The following is a 16,087-nucleotide window of genomic DNA, read 5'->3' as shown; positions in this document are numbered from 1 at the left end:
CTGCAGATGTCTGACCGTAGCCCTGGGCGTGTCTGCGTCACGAAATAAGTGCAGGCCGCATTGGCCCAGATCGTGGCATGCGGAGTAGACGTTCGAGTGTAGCTCCTGCAACCTCCGGATGATGTCCGATCAAGCCTGGATCGGCAAGGAAGAGATGGCCGTGGCTTGCGCGTAGATCTAGGACGCGCGACTATTTCTACTCCTCCTGGCTAGGGCCAGAATGGACTTCTTACATTCGCATCGGCCTAGGTTTGCAAAAAGGCGCTGATCATGCAGGCCGTGGCGCGAGCACCTGCCTGTGGCGTCCTCGCTACGCCCAGCGCGATTGTAGGGAATTATCCCCGCGCGCGACGAAAGAAGGCGACGACTACGGCCTGCACTGGCCGGAACATCCGGGGCCCCTGAGAGCCGACGGGGGGCCGTGACCGTGATAATGACGGCTCTATGCGGGAAGCGCACGACCTCGATGGGGCCGGAAACATGGCATATGAAATAGCTCTGCATGTCGGCGAGGCGGCCGCGTACCAGTCTCCAGTATCCGGGAGGTGGATGCGGTCCCCAAGAACTGCGGAATTCAACTTCATAATATTGTTGAGTCCCGGAGGTCGAGGTGGCCGGAGACCTCCCTTTGCCTTTAGGAATCAAAGGAGTGCGGAGTAGAACCTCTGCCTTCTCGTTTTGCGAACTCCTGAAATGGACCTTTGGTCAGGAAGCGTTTGCCCTCCCGGAGATCTGCTCGTGAGGGGTCCCTGAAGAGAGAGGCGGGAGGGGGCGGGAAGGCGACGAGGCAACCGGAGTTGGTTATCCAAACCGCAGCCCTCGAGAGGCCCCGTCTGAGTGAGCGCGCCCGCGGGGCAGTAGGAGCGCCGGTCGATAAGGTGGAGAGGGTTCTGGAGGAACTGGTATCCCCTCGGGCTATCTCAACATGCGACTTCGACCGGAAGACGCTTGTCGGTCCTTGGCCTGACCCCCTTGATTACAGACTGTCTGCGCCTGCCATATCTTATTGCCGCGCTGAAAAGAGTTTCGTCTTCTGTCTGGCGGGAAGCCTGATTGTTGTTGTAGGTGCTCGGGCGAAGGTCTCGCTGGTCACGGCGTTGCATTCCACAGAGCCGCCTAATGACCCTGTTATCTTGTAGGCTTATGCAGCGCGGTCTTTCTTATCCCGAGAACAGCCCGGCCTCAACGAAGGCCGCTGGATCATTGTGCTGGTCGGAGGCGAAGGCATGGCACTGCAGCCAGAATACGACGCATGCATGCACGGAGGCCAGAGTTTGGCGGCAGCGGCCGCGTCCAGTGCCGCCTGCAGCAGGTCGTTGACTTTCATTTCCTCGTCCCAGAAGGTACGAATCCTGACGGGTTATGCTGGAAGCTTTTGATTATCAGCGCTGTCCATGTGTACAGGAGTCGCCGGTTGGTAGCGCTTGCTGGTTAGAAGACTCGCCGCGCAATGCTCCGCAGGATCTCTTGCGCCCAGTCGGTTCATCCTTCTGCGTCTTGCTTGGGGCGCGCTTCTTGCCATACTGTTCCCATCCGCTTCACCGATTCACCACGGGAGCCTGGGCGCGGGTGGCTATATAGGTATCTAGTCTTTAGATGGGACCATGGATTTTCGTTTCTACCCTCGGGCAGTGGGGCGACGGAGGCCGGGTACTGCCAGCTGGTGTTGGCGTTTCTCTGTCTGTTTATTAAAGGCAGGGGCACCCGGCGTGGGCTCAGACTGTGAGTTACTGCACACAGCGTCCTACCTCAGACCTGTTCGGCTCTGAATTGTTTCATGTTCAGCCGCCACTCGCCTAGAGTGCTTGGTGCCATTCACGTTCTAGGGGGGAACCCATGGATGTCGTTCCGCTCCTGCTTCTCAGAGCGATGAGAGTGACCTGGCACGAGTGGGTCTGGGAGCTCCGTAGCTGCCGTACCGGTTCAGCCTCCTGGAGTTCCGCAGGCCAGCGATGGCGGACCGCCTCCCAGGAGTGGTGGGGGCCGTGACGCTGACGCCTCTGGAGCCCCCGTTCTTGGTCACGCACGTGCGAGCACCCTGGGCTGATGGTATAGCCAGCGTCCAGAAGCCCCATGCTTGGGCCCTGCTCATGGTGGACCTTCTGGGAATGTGAGGCTCTCAGCTCCAGTCTAGATACTGTCAGTCCGCGATGGGCGATCGAGCCTTGCGAGGGCCATGGTGGGGCAGAAGGATAGCGGAATCCGCGCCCTTGATGCGATCCTCCGCGGGTGCACGGAGATCGGTGCCGTGTACGTTACCGGTGCTGGGACGGAGACGGGCCGACCGGACCCGTGCGGTTAGGAGGTCCGAGACCGTGCAGAGGACCTGCCGTGCCGTGAGCGGCTCCCTGAGTTCGGCGCTGCGCGCTGGACCCCGAGCTCGTGCCAAGGTATCTGCTCGCCCGATGCATGCCGGATCCGTGATCACGACCGTTCGTAGGCGAGCGGCATTGCCGGGCTCGAGCTGGCGTCGCAGAGACCTCCCTATGTGATCGTGCCCGGGGCTCGCGACGATGGTGCCTGGCTCTGACAGGCCGCCGTGTCGAGAACCGGACGGTTGCCCCCATAGGGTTGGCTCTTGGCCCGTAAGAGACGCACACCCGCCCGGCCAGCGCGGGGGTTGGGCAGCCGCTCAGTCAGCCATCAGTTCCCGCTCCGACGACAGTCCGGCGTGGACGAGCTATAGCCTACCCAGTCTTCGCAGGATGTGGGCGGGATCGGATCGACGACGCCGGGGCCAATCAACGCACCCCTGCCCGCCGCACTGGCCGGCGCGGCCGTGGGTGCTTCCTTCGGGCCGCTTCGCCGGTGAGACGTAGAGCCTCTTCATGGACCCTCCAGAGCAAGTCCGGCGGGCGTCTTCCGCGGCGGGGGTTCTGGTGCGGAAAGCCCGCGATCCGGTGCCGGAGGCCGGGGTGACAGTGCCGCTTCTCAGGGAGCGTCTGGCGCTGGGTCTCGCTCCCTTGTGTTCGGGACGGACAGACTTACACATGCGCACTTCTCGTGAGATGTGTGATTCCCCCCCAAGCACTTCATGCAGCGTACGTGGGATCATGTGGCATCGGCATCTTACAAGTCGAGCCCGCCTTGAACCCGGCGACACCAGCATCGCCGGCGCCGGGACGTTGGAAGTGCCAGAGCCCTACCGAGTACGCAGTATCTTCACTCAACTACGTTATGCTATCATACATGACTACTACTAGAACTCTTGACAATTACAGGGCATGTGGAGGTCCGTATCCGCACTCCACAGTTCAACGAGCCGACACGAGCGTAAGACGAGACTGAGTGCGCCGCGGCGCAGGGTATATATCACCCGCCTAGCGCGCCGCCCCCTCTAGGGGACGACCTGCCGGCCGCTGGGTTGCTAGGGTAACGTTTCCGTTAAACTTGCACGCGCGGCGTTGCTACAACCTACTGCATGATATGAGCAAGCTCGAATAAGAAGTGCAGTTTTCCATCTATCTCCTCTTCTACCTGCAGCCGTCTTGCACACAGGTGGGGGGGGGGGGTAGCCAGCATTAAGCAGTATTGTGTTGCCATTTTGTTGTTTTGACGCAATTTGTTTCCACAATGCTTGCTAGACTCCTGAATTCAATTCATATAATTATTTTTTTTTAAAAAACCTCAAGTATCTTAGCCAACCAGAAGAATTAAGTGAGTTGACAATTATTTGACGTTTGGTATCGGGGAGGGTGACCATTTTCTCAGAAAACAAAAAATTTTGACTGATTCCTCTAGCCTGTCCTGCAAATAGCGCATCTAACCTAATATGTCATCTCCGTACTAGTGTAAGAGGCCGGGCGTCGCACCTACGCCCACGTGCCAAAGTGACACTGGCACGCGCAGCTGATTTTTGATGACCGCAATGTGGGCTGAATGGCTCAGCCCATCGCTGCTCTGGGTTCGGTGCTGCCCCATTGCACTTCGGCCGTCCCAGCGCCGCTCTCGCATCGTCTGCCAGGACCCGACCAGATGGCAGCAGGGCCGCGGCCAGTCGAGCGGTGAGACCCCAGCTAAGCACTCACCTAGCTGTCGGCCTGGGTTCCATATCACTCTAGCTGGCACGGCTGAGGGGACTAATTCAACGAAATAGGAAAACAAGAGCACTAATGACAAAGTGCAAGAACTAGAGCAGTGGTCCCCAACCTTTTTCGTCTGGCAGGTGCCAGAAAAGACCGTGGTGGTGGACAGCATCGCCAAAATGCTGCCAAATTCAGCGGCAAGCCAGTGTCATCCAGAGGCGTTGGCGCCAAAATGCGCAATTCGGCGACATTCGGAGTATGCTTCCTCTGGCCAAATGTAGTGGTGCACTGCGAAGCTCCTGCGGTGCCATGCCGCACACCACGTTGGACCCTGACCTACGCGAAGCCTCCTGACGCACCGGTCGATCTTTATTTACAATGCTTGACTGTACGAAGATGGTTGAGCCACATGAATCATGAGTACATTGTTCAGTTTATTATACCGCCAACTGCCACTTCTATTCTACTGACAGCTTCCTGTACAGTAGCATCAGAGAGAGCTTCTCAAACTAGGCTCATATAAAACTATTGCTCTACAAGACAGTCGGAACTGTACTGATCTTGCATATTCTTACAACAAGCAGACATTCACTTTATTTCTTTGTCATTATGACATTATTATTGATTATTGCCGCCAAACGACCGAAACTTCTTTAAGTAAACTAATCCTTTTACAATACTCTCATTAATCCAATAAAATATCAAAATTGTGAAAATCAAATCTATTATATTTAGTCTTAACTGATCAAGCGAATTTTTTCTTGTAGCATACTTTTTAGTGCTGCTCTCGCTTCCTTGACTTCCTTCCGTCAGTGTCCTTTGAGACCATGCCTGTGCATCTCTCTCTTAAAAAAGCCAGAAAGATTGCTTTTAATTAAAAACTAATCCTTGTTTCAATACCTCTTCATATAAATTTCCAATAAAATGTTGACAAATTTAAAAAATTATATTATTTGCATCATTCTGTCAAATCAGAACTTTTTCTATAGTGCCACTTTTTAGTGCTAGTTCATCAGCATTACAGTGTGCTTAATTAAGTTAAACTTGTTTTAGTAACATGCCTGTGGCAAGTTTTCCAATACTGTAAGCTTATGTTTGTGTTGCTAAGAGCAAGACAGGCACAGGGGCACCAGTTTAATAATCTCACCGAGGGCACTATAAATCCTAAGGATAGCCCTGCCTTGATGGCAAAGCCAGCTAAGATTTTACTTAGAACATGTGATTCCTTAGCCCCTCTACTGCAAATGCTGCATGTTAGCGCTACACAATACTAAGCAGAATGCAAGCATTGCAGCCAGAAGACCTGATTCTCTATTGCTATACACTTTGTATAGTATCTAGTCCTGTGCAAAGCACTATCCTGCATAGGTGCTGGAACTAGAGGTGCATGGGTGTTGGAACATGGGGTACTGGGGAAGCTGCTGCACCCTCTGGCTGGAAGTGGTTTCCATCATATGCAGGGTTTACAGTTTGGTTCAATGGCTCTCAGCACCCCTAATATACAGATTGTTCCAGCAGCCCTGATGCTTTGTGTGAATAGAGAATTTGACTTGGTATTATTAAACCAATTATAATTGCTAATTATTTATTGTATGTATTACAAAGTGCCTAGAAGCCTTAACCAAGATCGAGATCCTGTTGTGCTGTGTGTTGTACAAACGCACAGTGAGAGACAGTTGCTGCCATGAAGAACTTAGTATGGAATTTTCAGTAGTGCTGAGTATTAGCATAACCATCCTCCCCATGAACTCAGTGCTGAAACTCTCCCTGAATGCTTTTGAAAATCTAATCTGTAAAGACAAAGAAGCCAGGACTGACAAAGGAAATATTATCTATCCCTATTTTACAGATGGTGAACTGAGGAATTAAAACTGATCTCCCGAGCCCCAGTCCACTGCTCTAAATACAATACCCTCCTTCCTGACTGCAGTCAGGCAATGGAGAATCAGGCCCCGATAGCTTTCAGAGAGTCCGACTCAAGAAAGTTGCTACTGGGAAGTATTGTGAACTATCTCTCACTGTGCCATCCTGGTCTCTGTAGCTCTTTTGGGAGCATTCATCCCAGAGGAGAGCAGCGATGTTGCTATCACTGTCCTCCCTCGAGACTTTTTGCCATAGCAGTGTTGGTTTACAACTGGGGCTTCACAAAAGCCCCATGGGTAGAGGCTATGAAGGAGAGGCCCTATTCCTGGCCAGTATCACCTGGGTTTTCAGCTGCACTTGTCTCCTAAGTGCTCCCCAGAGGAAGGGAGGAGAGGTAAAGATGGATTTCAGTACATTGCATTGGGTGCATTGCTGTAAAACTAAGGAACACAAAGGTGGTGGGAGTTCAGGAATACGTCTCTTTTCCTGTCCACCCCTACCATGGCTCACAAGCCATACAGAGTGCTTCCGAGAAATCTGACTTTCAAGTTTTAGGCTTCTACATTCTGAAAAAGTTCCATATGATAGCTGCCATCCTCTGAATGGGACACTGAACTCTGCACCTTCCTACTCCTCTGTTGTCTATTTACATGGGAGCTAAAGATCTCAAAGCATAAGGGGATAACTTCTCAGGGCCCTTGCCAATATTCCCTAACCCCATCAAAATGTATGTGTGTGGTGTTGCTTAGTATATGACTGTTGGCATATTTGTTTGTGTAATCATCAGGTGTGGGATCCACAAAAGAGACTTAGCTGTTGCAATGATGAGTGTTGTGGCACCTAAACCCCCCCCCCCCACAGGATCAACACTGCTGTCCACAAAGCTGAGTGGGGAGAGGTAGGTGCCTCAGAATGATTCACAAAAGCCAGCATGATTGGCTGGTTGCTGCCTGAGCTAGCCAACAAGAGACACTGATGAGAGGGGTATGTGTTAAGCCCAAGTCCAGGCTGCAGGATGGTGCATATCTTTGCCTAGTGATCCACAAATGGGAACCCCTCTCCTGGAGTCAGACAGATGTCATTCAAGGCATTTCTTGCAGGAATGAATTAGATGCCTGTCTTGCTCCACACAAAATGAGAGCAGGAGGAAGTGTTGCTGCCACTTATATCTTTGAGCCCTGTGGTTAGAGCATTTGCCTGGGACACTGGATAATTTAATTCCCCCCTCTTTGCCAGAGGAGGGGAAAAGATTTGAACAGCAGTCACTTACATCTCAGGGGAGTCCTCTAACTGTGGAGCTGTGGGATATTCTGATGTGGGAAAATCCCTCAGTTTCTCCTATTGAAATTTTTCCACTGTGGAAAGATAATGAAAAAGTGATGGAGCAGGGGGACTGGACCAGACCTAGGGTCTTGCACCTCCTGAAGGGGTGTTCTAACCCCTGGACTGTGGAGTCATTCTCTTTGTCCCCATGACTATTTAAGTATTTATCCACAGTGGCAAAGAGTCCTGTGGCACCTTATAGACTAACAGACATTTTGGAGCAAGAGTTTTCATGGGTGAATACCCACTTTGTTGGATGCATGCAGTGGAAATTTCCAGGGGCAGGTATATATATGCAAGCAAGAAGCAGGCTAGAGATAATGAGGTTAGTTCAATCAGGGAGGATGAGGCCCTTTTCTAGCAGCTGAGGTTTGAAAACCAAGGGAGGAGAAACTGCTTTTGTAGTTGGCTAGCCATTCACAGTCTTTGTTTAATCCTGAGCTGATGGTGTCATATTTGCAGATGAACTGAAGCTCAGCAGTTTCTCTTTGAAGTCTGGTCCTGAAGCAGCAAAAATGGATGGAGGTATAAGACAATTGCTATAGGGGGAAAGGTTCCCACATCCAGATAAAATACCTAATTTTTCATATACTGTGCTAAGAATTCTATTTTAAAGATTCAAGACAAAATCATTTGATGTAGGAACATTTTGGAGACAGACATCAAATTCTTTTATTTAATGATGCAAATAAAAAAAGATGAATTTCCACATGAAAAGCCTAACTATATTTTAATTGGGGGAAAAACAAGGTAAAGACAGTGCCTGTCTGACTGGGTCTGCAAGAACCAAATCTTAGTCTATTTCCCCTAACAAATGGACTTAATTAGCTTTGCTTTTACTGAAAGTCATCCAGAAGAACAGGCATCCTTTCAAGCCTCTTTAAAACTCTTGGTAAATGGCACATAATGAAAACAGTGCAGTGGCATAATTTATTCCTGCTAAACATGTTGCCAAGAAGCCACAGGTGTAGAGAATACGAAAGGGAGAAGAAAATGCAATGGGAACAAAGTAATGGCAGTACTCGGTCCATAATACTCAGCCCAGGGTCCACTATTACATACCTTGTTTATTTCACCGTTGAAATTTTGTGGGTGCATTAAGTATTTATGAAGTAGGAAGACTAATTACCTGGGGTACAAGAGACATTGCAGGCAGTTTCTGTACAAGTGGTCCCTACACAGCTCTGCCACTGCATTTCCAAACCTGACCTTTACAGTCCCTTCGGTTCCATTCCTGGTCTCTTCACACCCCAGCTCCTGACTTGCAGCACCCATGCTATTTCAGTCCTGGGCTTTTCTTCAGCAGGGACTCAATGCTGAAATGTGCAATGGTTTGTCCTCACTTTAAGGCCCTTTTACACAGAGTACATGAGCATCATAAAGGGACTGATTGTCCTTGAGAATCAGGCCCCACATCTTTTTCTGTTTACAGTAAACCAAATGCAGTTTACTGAAGGCTGTGTATGGGAGGGAGCTGAGGCAGACAGCAAGTGTTTGAAAAAAGAGAGCCTGGATTCTAATCTTATACCAGTTTCCCTAGTATAACAGCCTCTCTACTGGGAGATCAGCCTCACGCAGGGAGTATCCCTAAGCCCTTTCACCATTCCTCTGGATCTGGCTCTTGGTATGGAGACATCAGCAGTTAAGCCCTTCCACTGCTCCCCTGCCTTCAGCAGCCCTTTAGTTCTCTAGTTTGGGAACATCAGTCAGCAAACCCCTCTTGCTACGCTTCTTGGGTCCAGCCTTCCTCCAGGAAACACCCTCAGTCTTTTGGCTGGCTGCAGCTCTCACCCCTCCTCTCAGGCAGCTCTGAGTCACTCAGGTCTTTTATAGCCTCCAGATGCTGCTCCACCATCTTAACTGACCAAATGTGAACACCTGTTCATAGGGACCAGCCACCCTATGAAAGGGGTTTACAGTAGAATTTCAGGATTTATATCAAAATGGTGGGACTGGAGCCAGAAACATGTCTAAGCATGGGCTCATGGTAATGAGAGTATCAGGTGTAGTTTTATTCTCAGGAGTACAGATGACACAATGCCTAGTCACTGCTATAATATTGTAGCTGAAAACAGAATTTACAAATACAAGCCAAAAAAACCCAAGAACCTCAGATCAATTCCATTTGTTTTATACACAGAACTTTCCTTTGCCTTTACTATAAAAGGCAGAATATCATAATCCTGTCACCCATGCCAGACAGGGAGCTCTCTATGCTCATGTCTGTGGCATGGTTGACAAATTTGATAGTCAGTTGAACACCTTGGTTCATCATTTCATTATAATATTCCCTCAAGAGACTAAATAACCAATATGAGTCCAGTTTATTAACATGGTACAAGAAAAAGGTTCTATATGATTCCAGTTTTTGAAGAACAAACCCACAAAGTGATGTTACATTCACCTTACAAAAAAGGCGGGTTCCCCAAGCCACACATTTCTGCTGGTATTATTCATATGACTTTACAAGTTACTCACTTCTTTACATGTCACTAAAATCCAACCCATCAGTTTGTTCCACTTCCCTAACTTGTTCTGTTCCCTCCTTATCTTTGTTTTGGTCACTAGCATTTCAAGCACTGATCCATGAAGGTACTTCCCTAGATTGTACTAAGACATAGAATGAATGTATCTTGATTGAAACATGTTTCCTATCTGCTTGTGCAAAATGCTTTCTTCAGCAAATGCAAGGTGTTATGGGATACTTAGCATAAATGAACAGGGTTATGGTATAGACCAATTTAAGCTATATCACTGTTACAATATTTGTGCTTAATGTTATTGATGCTTAATCCACACTAATATATAAATGGTGCATTGTCTTGCAGTAGTCATCCCCACTCTTCTTCATGGGTGCAAGACATGGGTGACATACCACAGCCATCTCAAGCGCTGCCTTAGGAAGATTCTCTGTATCAGATCGCACCAATGCCAGTGTTCTTTCTGCAGCTATCATCACGAGTGTTGAGGCGAAGATTAGTAAACATCAACTTCGCTGGGCTGGCCATTGTGTGCGGGTGGCTGATACTCATCTTCCGAAGTAAGCCCTCTTTTCTCAGCTAGTCATGGTAAGAGGACTCGTGGGGGACAAAGGAAACACTATAAGGACACCCTGAAAGTATATCTTAAGAAGGGAGGCATTGACCCCATGAACTGGGAAGAGCTGGCTGGTAATCGCCTGCAATGGTGTTGCATCATACATTAAGCCTCAGCCTGTTTTGAAGAGAATCACCTTGCCCAGGAGAGACAGCATCCTGGCCAGCAGTTGTGCTCTCTCCAAGCAACCACCTGTCACACATGGGGAAAAACCTGTAGAGCATGGATTGGACTCCTCAGCCATCTTAAGTCTCATCAATGACTTTTCCCCCGGCAGACATCAGCTTCGTATCGAGGAATAGCCAATGACGATAAATGGTGCAGATAATTTATATTGTTAAAATGATATATATATTTTTGTTAGCCAGCATATATTAGTCAACAGTATAAAACAGCATACCCATTCTCCATTCTGGACTGAACTAGAAGAAGGTAGAGTAAGAGATACCAGCATATACCATAGTATTTGTGCACCTTCCAAAGAGTTAAAAATCACAAACGGCCATGAAGGGGATGCTCACAGGAAATTACAGGTGAGTCCATATAGTCCCTTTCTATCTCAATGGACTGGTATTTATTTTACTAATGTTTCAACATTCAAAGGATGCATGGAAAGAAAGCATAATGTTTTTGTGACGCAGTAGGGAGTGGGGTGGATTGACCTGGGAAAGTTGTTTAGTTTTACTGGGGCTGTCTGCATGGGGGATGGGAGAGCAGAGGATGAGGGACAGTACCTGAGCCTGTAACCTGAGCCAGGAGGGGGGTGGGGCGAGTCGACTCCTTTGGCCAGGAAACTGGACAATGGGAGAGAGCCTGCTGGAGGGGTTTTTGGTTTCAGTTTTGGGCTGGCTGGGAAGAGGCGGGGAACCCCAAATCTGGGGTCTAAGATCCTTGCCCCCCAGAGGGACTTGGCTGAGGGGTCCTGGTTGTACCTACAAGCCCTGCTTGGGACTGTGTTCCTGTTGTCTAATAAACCTTCTGTTTTACTGGCTGGCTGAGAGTCATGGTGAATCGCAGGAAGTGAGGGGTGCAGGGCCCTGACTTCCCCACACTCGGTGACAGTATTAGAGACATTGGAATGACAGAGTTACACAACACATCCCAAGTCCTAGTCCTGTTTAGGCTCACAGTAGCCAATCTTGACAGAACGTTAGGGGAAAGTTCTGAAAATTAACACTACCCTCCTGAATTCCCTCAATGATAAAAAATTAATTTCAGTCAATAATTGGTAGTTGCTGAAGCCTGTAGACGGGCTTTGATACATATGTAATTTATTTAATTAGTTTATATATGAACTTTTGCCGTGACAGCTAGGCACATTAAATTAGAAAACAAACACAAATATTTGTTAACAATTGTGTTCTCCCCAAATGATGGCACTCAGACTGGCACTGCATACTGTAATACCACAAGGTCAGTCTTTCAAGGTGCTGAATGCTCTCAACTCTCAGTGACTCCATGGGAGTTGAGGACACTGTGTGGGGCCTTGTCACAGGATTGGCTGCCATTTGTCATTATTGTCCACTCCAGTGACAGTTGGGACATAGTATGAAGCCATCTCTGCTCTCTTGTACTTACATCTTCAGGCAGGATTATTTCTCATTTCTTTTTGATGCAAAGGCTTATTATTTCCAGTCACTTACAGAAATACCTTCCTCAGGCTTCCTTGTATTTTGGGCACTAGCAAGGAAAGCATCTGTTTCCTCTCTGAGTTTTACACAGTATTTTGTATCTCTCATTTCCAGCTCTACTTTATGGTCAGTGATTCATAGATTTCAGTGTTAATCCCAAACTACTCAAGTTAACCATCAGAATACAAACAAACCAAACATGAAATAAACACAAACTCTAACTAAACTAAGACAGCCAAATGAACCTTATATCTTGAGGAAATTTACCTTCCATGTTGCATAATCTTTGGTTTCTTGGATTGTTATTCCTTAGCTTAAAATGACTTTGAGTAAATAAGTTCAATTGAAACAAACAGCTAGTGTTTCACTTCAGAATGGTCAGAACAAAATGAATATGTCACACATCAAGATCTTAATTTCTGCTAGTGAAGAAGGGAGATTTATCTTTACAAAAAACTCTCAGCCACGACTCCAGGAGGCAAAAAACGGATGAATTAAAGACTGAACTGCTGAAATCAGAGGGGTCCAATGGATTCTGGGTTAGTTGTCTTTTCATGATAGAGACAATGATCTTTAAAGTAGTTGGACATTTTACTAAGATAGAACCGGGGCGGGATCGTGGAACAGAACTGTAGTGCCACCTCTAAATCTCAGAGGGCAGATTGGTTCTGGGAAAGCACAGGATGTCTGTTAAAGTTATAAAACTGAAGTAAAGGAATGCATGGGGAGTGTTAATCAAGGGCAGATTCTGTTTGCTGACTGGTTGAATCTCAGAAAGTACTATGAAACACAGCCAATCAGCTTTCAAGTGCTGTATCTTTCTGTGCATGTAAAGACAAGAAGTTTGGATCTCAATGACTGGGATTAAAGCATTCAAAGGGATTAAGGAGGTCTCAGTCTTTTTCTGCATTTCCTTTATATTATAAATACTCTGTTCTATACATCCATTACCTACTGCTGTAAGACATGTACTTGGCAAAAGATTATTTTTGGTTCACCGTTTTCATTATATTACTCATAGGAGTTGTTAGACTCTTGATTAGCATCTGATGAAGAACAGGTACATCAGGAAAATCCTCATAGTATTGCTCTGGGATAACTGATTGCTGATGATGACAATTTAGCTTTTTAACAGAGAAACTTGCTGCAACAGAATATGAAAATCATTGATCTTTATTTCAGATAAGTAAAGTGGGAGGACAATAAGGGACACCTGTTAAGGAGAAAATTCCTCTTCCTGTCTACCATTATGTTTTTAACCAAGAATAATTTTCCCATCTAACCTCAGTCTCTTTCTCTCTCATCTCACGTCTGCCTGAACCTACTTTTATGTTCATTAAAAGAAATCAATAACTCTTTAAGATTGGCATGCGCTTGGATTCACTCTCATTCAGAGTACTGAAATGAATAACACAAAGGGCACCATAACACTTTCTTCTCTAGCTAGCAGAGAATGTGGCGATGGGGGTGGAGGGGGGGGGGGGACAGGGGAAGACAGAGGTAGTGGAGATGGGAATTAATGCAGTCCTGGATTGGATTCAAATGAAATGCTCAGCTTCAACTCCAGCATGCTGGGTTTATAGCGCAGTGTAATGCTGCTGCACTCCAGTTCTCCCCACATATGCTATTTGAATAGAAGATTCTAAACACAGAATAAAGTGGCTGGTCTCTGAAGAACTCTTTTATAAAAGAAAAAGATGCAGCACCGTATCAACGAGAACAATCCCGAGAGGAGGCTTGAACTCAATTCCCCTTCTCCAAATTAGCAGGGATTTGGAAACAATGTTAAGGTGACATTGGGCTTTTGGGGAGATGTTATGGCCTACATTTCTGCTAATAAGTCTCACCCTCAGCCCTGAGGTGCTTCCTTGGGGCGGCCACAGCTACGTGCTGGGAGTAACAGGCTTGGCCTAGCACTCAGGCTTCCCTAAAACCAGTACTCAGGAATCAGGTTATGTTCGTTCTCAGTGGTGCTGGGATAACACCAAAGCCATTTTGCTTTGTACCTGCTTCCTTTGAGAGCAACTTCTTTCATCATCAAGAGCAAAGCTTCACAACCCAACATGATAAAGATCAAGATCAGGCACAAAGTCAGTTAAATTCCTGATGCGGTTTGGACTAGTGGCACAGAGCAAAATTTCAATATCATTGCATTGGACCACTGAGTCTTATTAACAATGTCCTCATGGCAGCATCGTACAAATACTGCTATAGCCATAAAGTGCCTCAATGAATTGAGAAACTTGATTTACTGTGAGAAGGCCCACTGAATGTTAAACTTGACATTGGCTATGCCACAGCATGAATTCCTCTTCTTGAAGTGCAGGTAGGGTGACCAGATAGCAAGTGTGAAAAATCGGGATGGGTGTGTGTGTGTAATAGGCACCCATGTAAAAAAAAGCCCCAAATATTGAGACTATCCCTATAAAAAAGGGACATTTAGTCACTCTAGGTACAGAAGAACTTTCCATTTAAAATATCTTGTGAAAAGTGGTGGACTGGAAGTTAGGAAATAAAGTGTATGTTTGCCATGGAAATGCTTCTCCAAAGGAGAACAGAACACAGCAAGCTTCACACTGCCAAGTTTCAGTGGGACACTGGCTTTTTCAGGCCAGCATTTCATCAAAACAGACCCAGAATAAGAACCTTTTTTAAGTGAGGGAGCAGTGTCATAGCACATGTTCTGTTCCTACTGGGTAATTGACTATTCCTCTCGACTGGCCTGAGGTGCAAGAATCCACACAGCATGTAGGTATGAATCTCACTTCCTGATGCTATCCAAAGTTTGTTTTAATCCAGAGCTAGTGTCTGGGTCATTGGAGTCATGCATAACCTGGCTGCATATCTAATGATTGCACCCTCTCCCCCGTGGACTAGGGCTTAAATTCTCGTCGAGTACTTCCAAAAGCCCCAGGGATTGAGGCTTCAGCCCCATGGGGTGTGCCAGGGCTTGGCGCTTCACCCCCCTGGGGTGTACCGGGACTCAGGGTTTTAGGCCCACAGGGCGTGCTGGGGCTCCCATGGGTTTGAAAATGTTTATCAGAACTCCACTTTGGAAAGCTCTGACTATGCCGAGAGGGAGTGATAAATTGTAAAGCAGCCCTATTATGTAAGCCTTGCTATGCTGCTTTTGCACACAGGCTATAGACTGAATAAGCAACTGATAAGTAGGGAAAAGGATGAGAAAGACAGAGTCAGCAGAGGATAAGCAACATATATAGATGGGAAGAAGAGGAAAGACACAGGAAGTAGAAAAGTGAAGAGGAAAGGACTTGGGTGTGGGGAAAGGGGTGAGACAGGGGATGATAGATTATATATTAAGGTGAGAGAGAAGAAGTGAAAAAATAGTCAGGGATGAAAGAAGGGAAAGAAACAACAGCGAATGTTACATGACAGTTCTATAGTCTAGGCTTAATTATACTTAAGAAAAATGGCTGTCACCACTGTTTTCCCCATTTTTCCTACTTTCATGTCTCTCTCTCTCATTACAATATGTGGCATCATTTGGATCAGATCTCACCACAGCCAGATGGCAGGAAGCTGGTCCAGTCTTCAGCTAATGTGCTTCCTCATAAACAACATCCGTTCTTTTCTACCCAGACTGGTCGTGGGTGCCCTTTGAACATTCTCTTTTTGAGAAACTGCACTTACAAATGATTATTTAATGAGTTCTGTGCAATTATTTATTTTATCACAATCCCGAACAAAGTGAGAAGCCAGCACTGGCTGACAGTACCATTTTCTTCTGCATGCGTGATAATTACTGTTCACTGCAAATGCAGGGAACACAGAAATATTCAAGAGATACGCTGTATTGCTTGTTGTGGCATAGAAGAAGAGCTGCATTCAAGTGAGCAGCTACTTATGGGGAAAGCAGTACCTACATACTGCACCATTACCTTAGTGGCTTAATACCAAGAGGAAGGCACTAGATGTTAAGGCACTAGACTGCGACTCTGGGAGCATGGGGTCAGTTCCCGGCTCTGCCATAGCCTCCCTGTCTGGCCTTGGGCAAGTCACTTGATTTCTCTGTTCCGCAGCTGTAAAGTGGGGATAATACTTCCTTTGTCTATTTAGAGTGTAAGCTCTTTGGGGAAGGAGCTGTCTTTTACTGTGTGTAGGTACAATGTCACACTGGGCCCTGATTCA

Source organism: Chelonoidis abingdonii, chromosome 15 (assembly GCF_003597395.2).
Source record: "Chelonoidis abingdonii isolate Lonesome George chromosome 15, CheloAbing_2.0, whole genome shotgun sequence".
NCBI lineage: Eukaryota > Metazoa > Chordata > Testudines > Testudinidae > Chelonoidis > Chelonoidis abingdonii.
Note: the sequence above shows the minus strand (reverse complement) of the source record.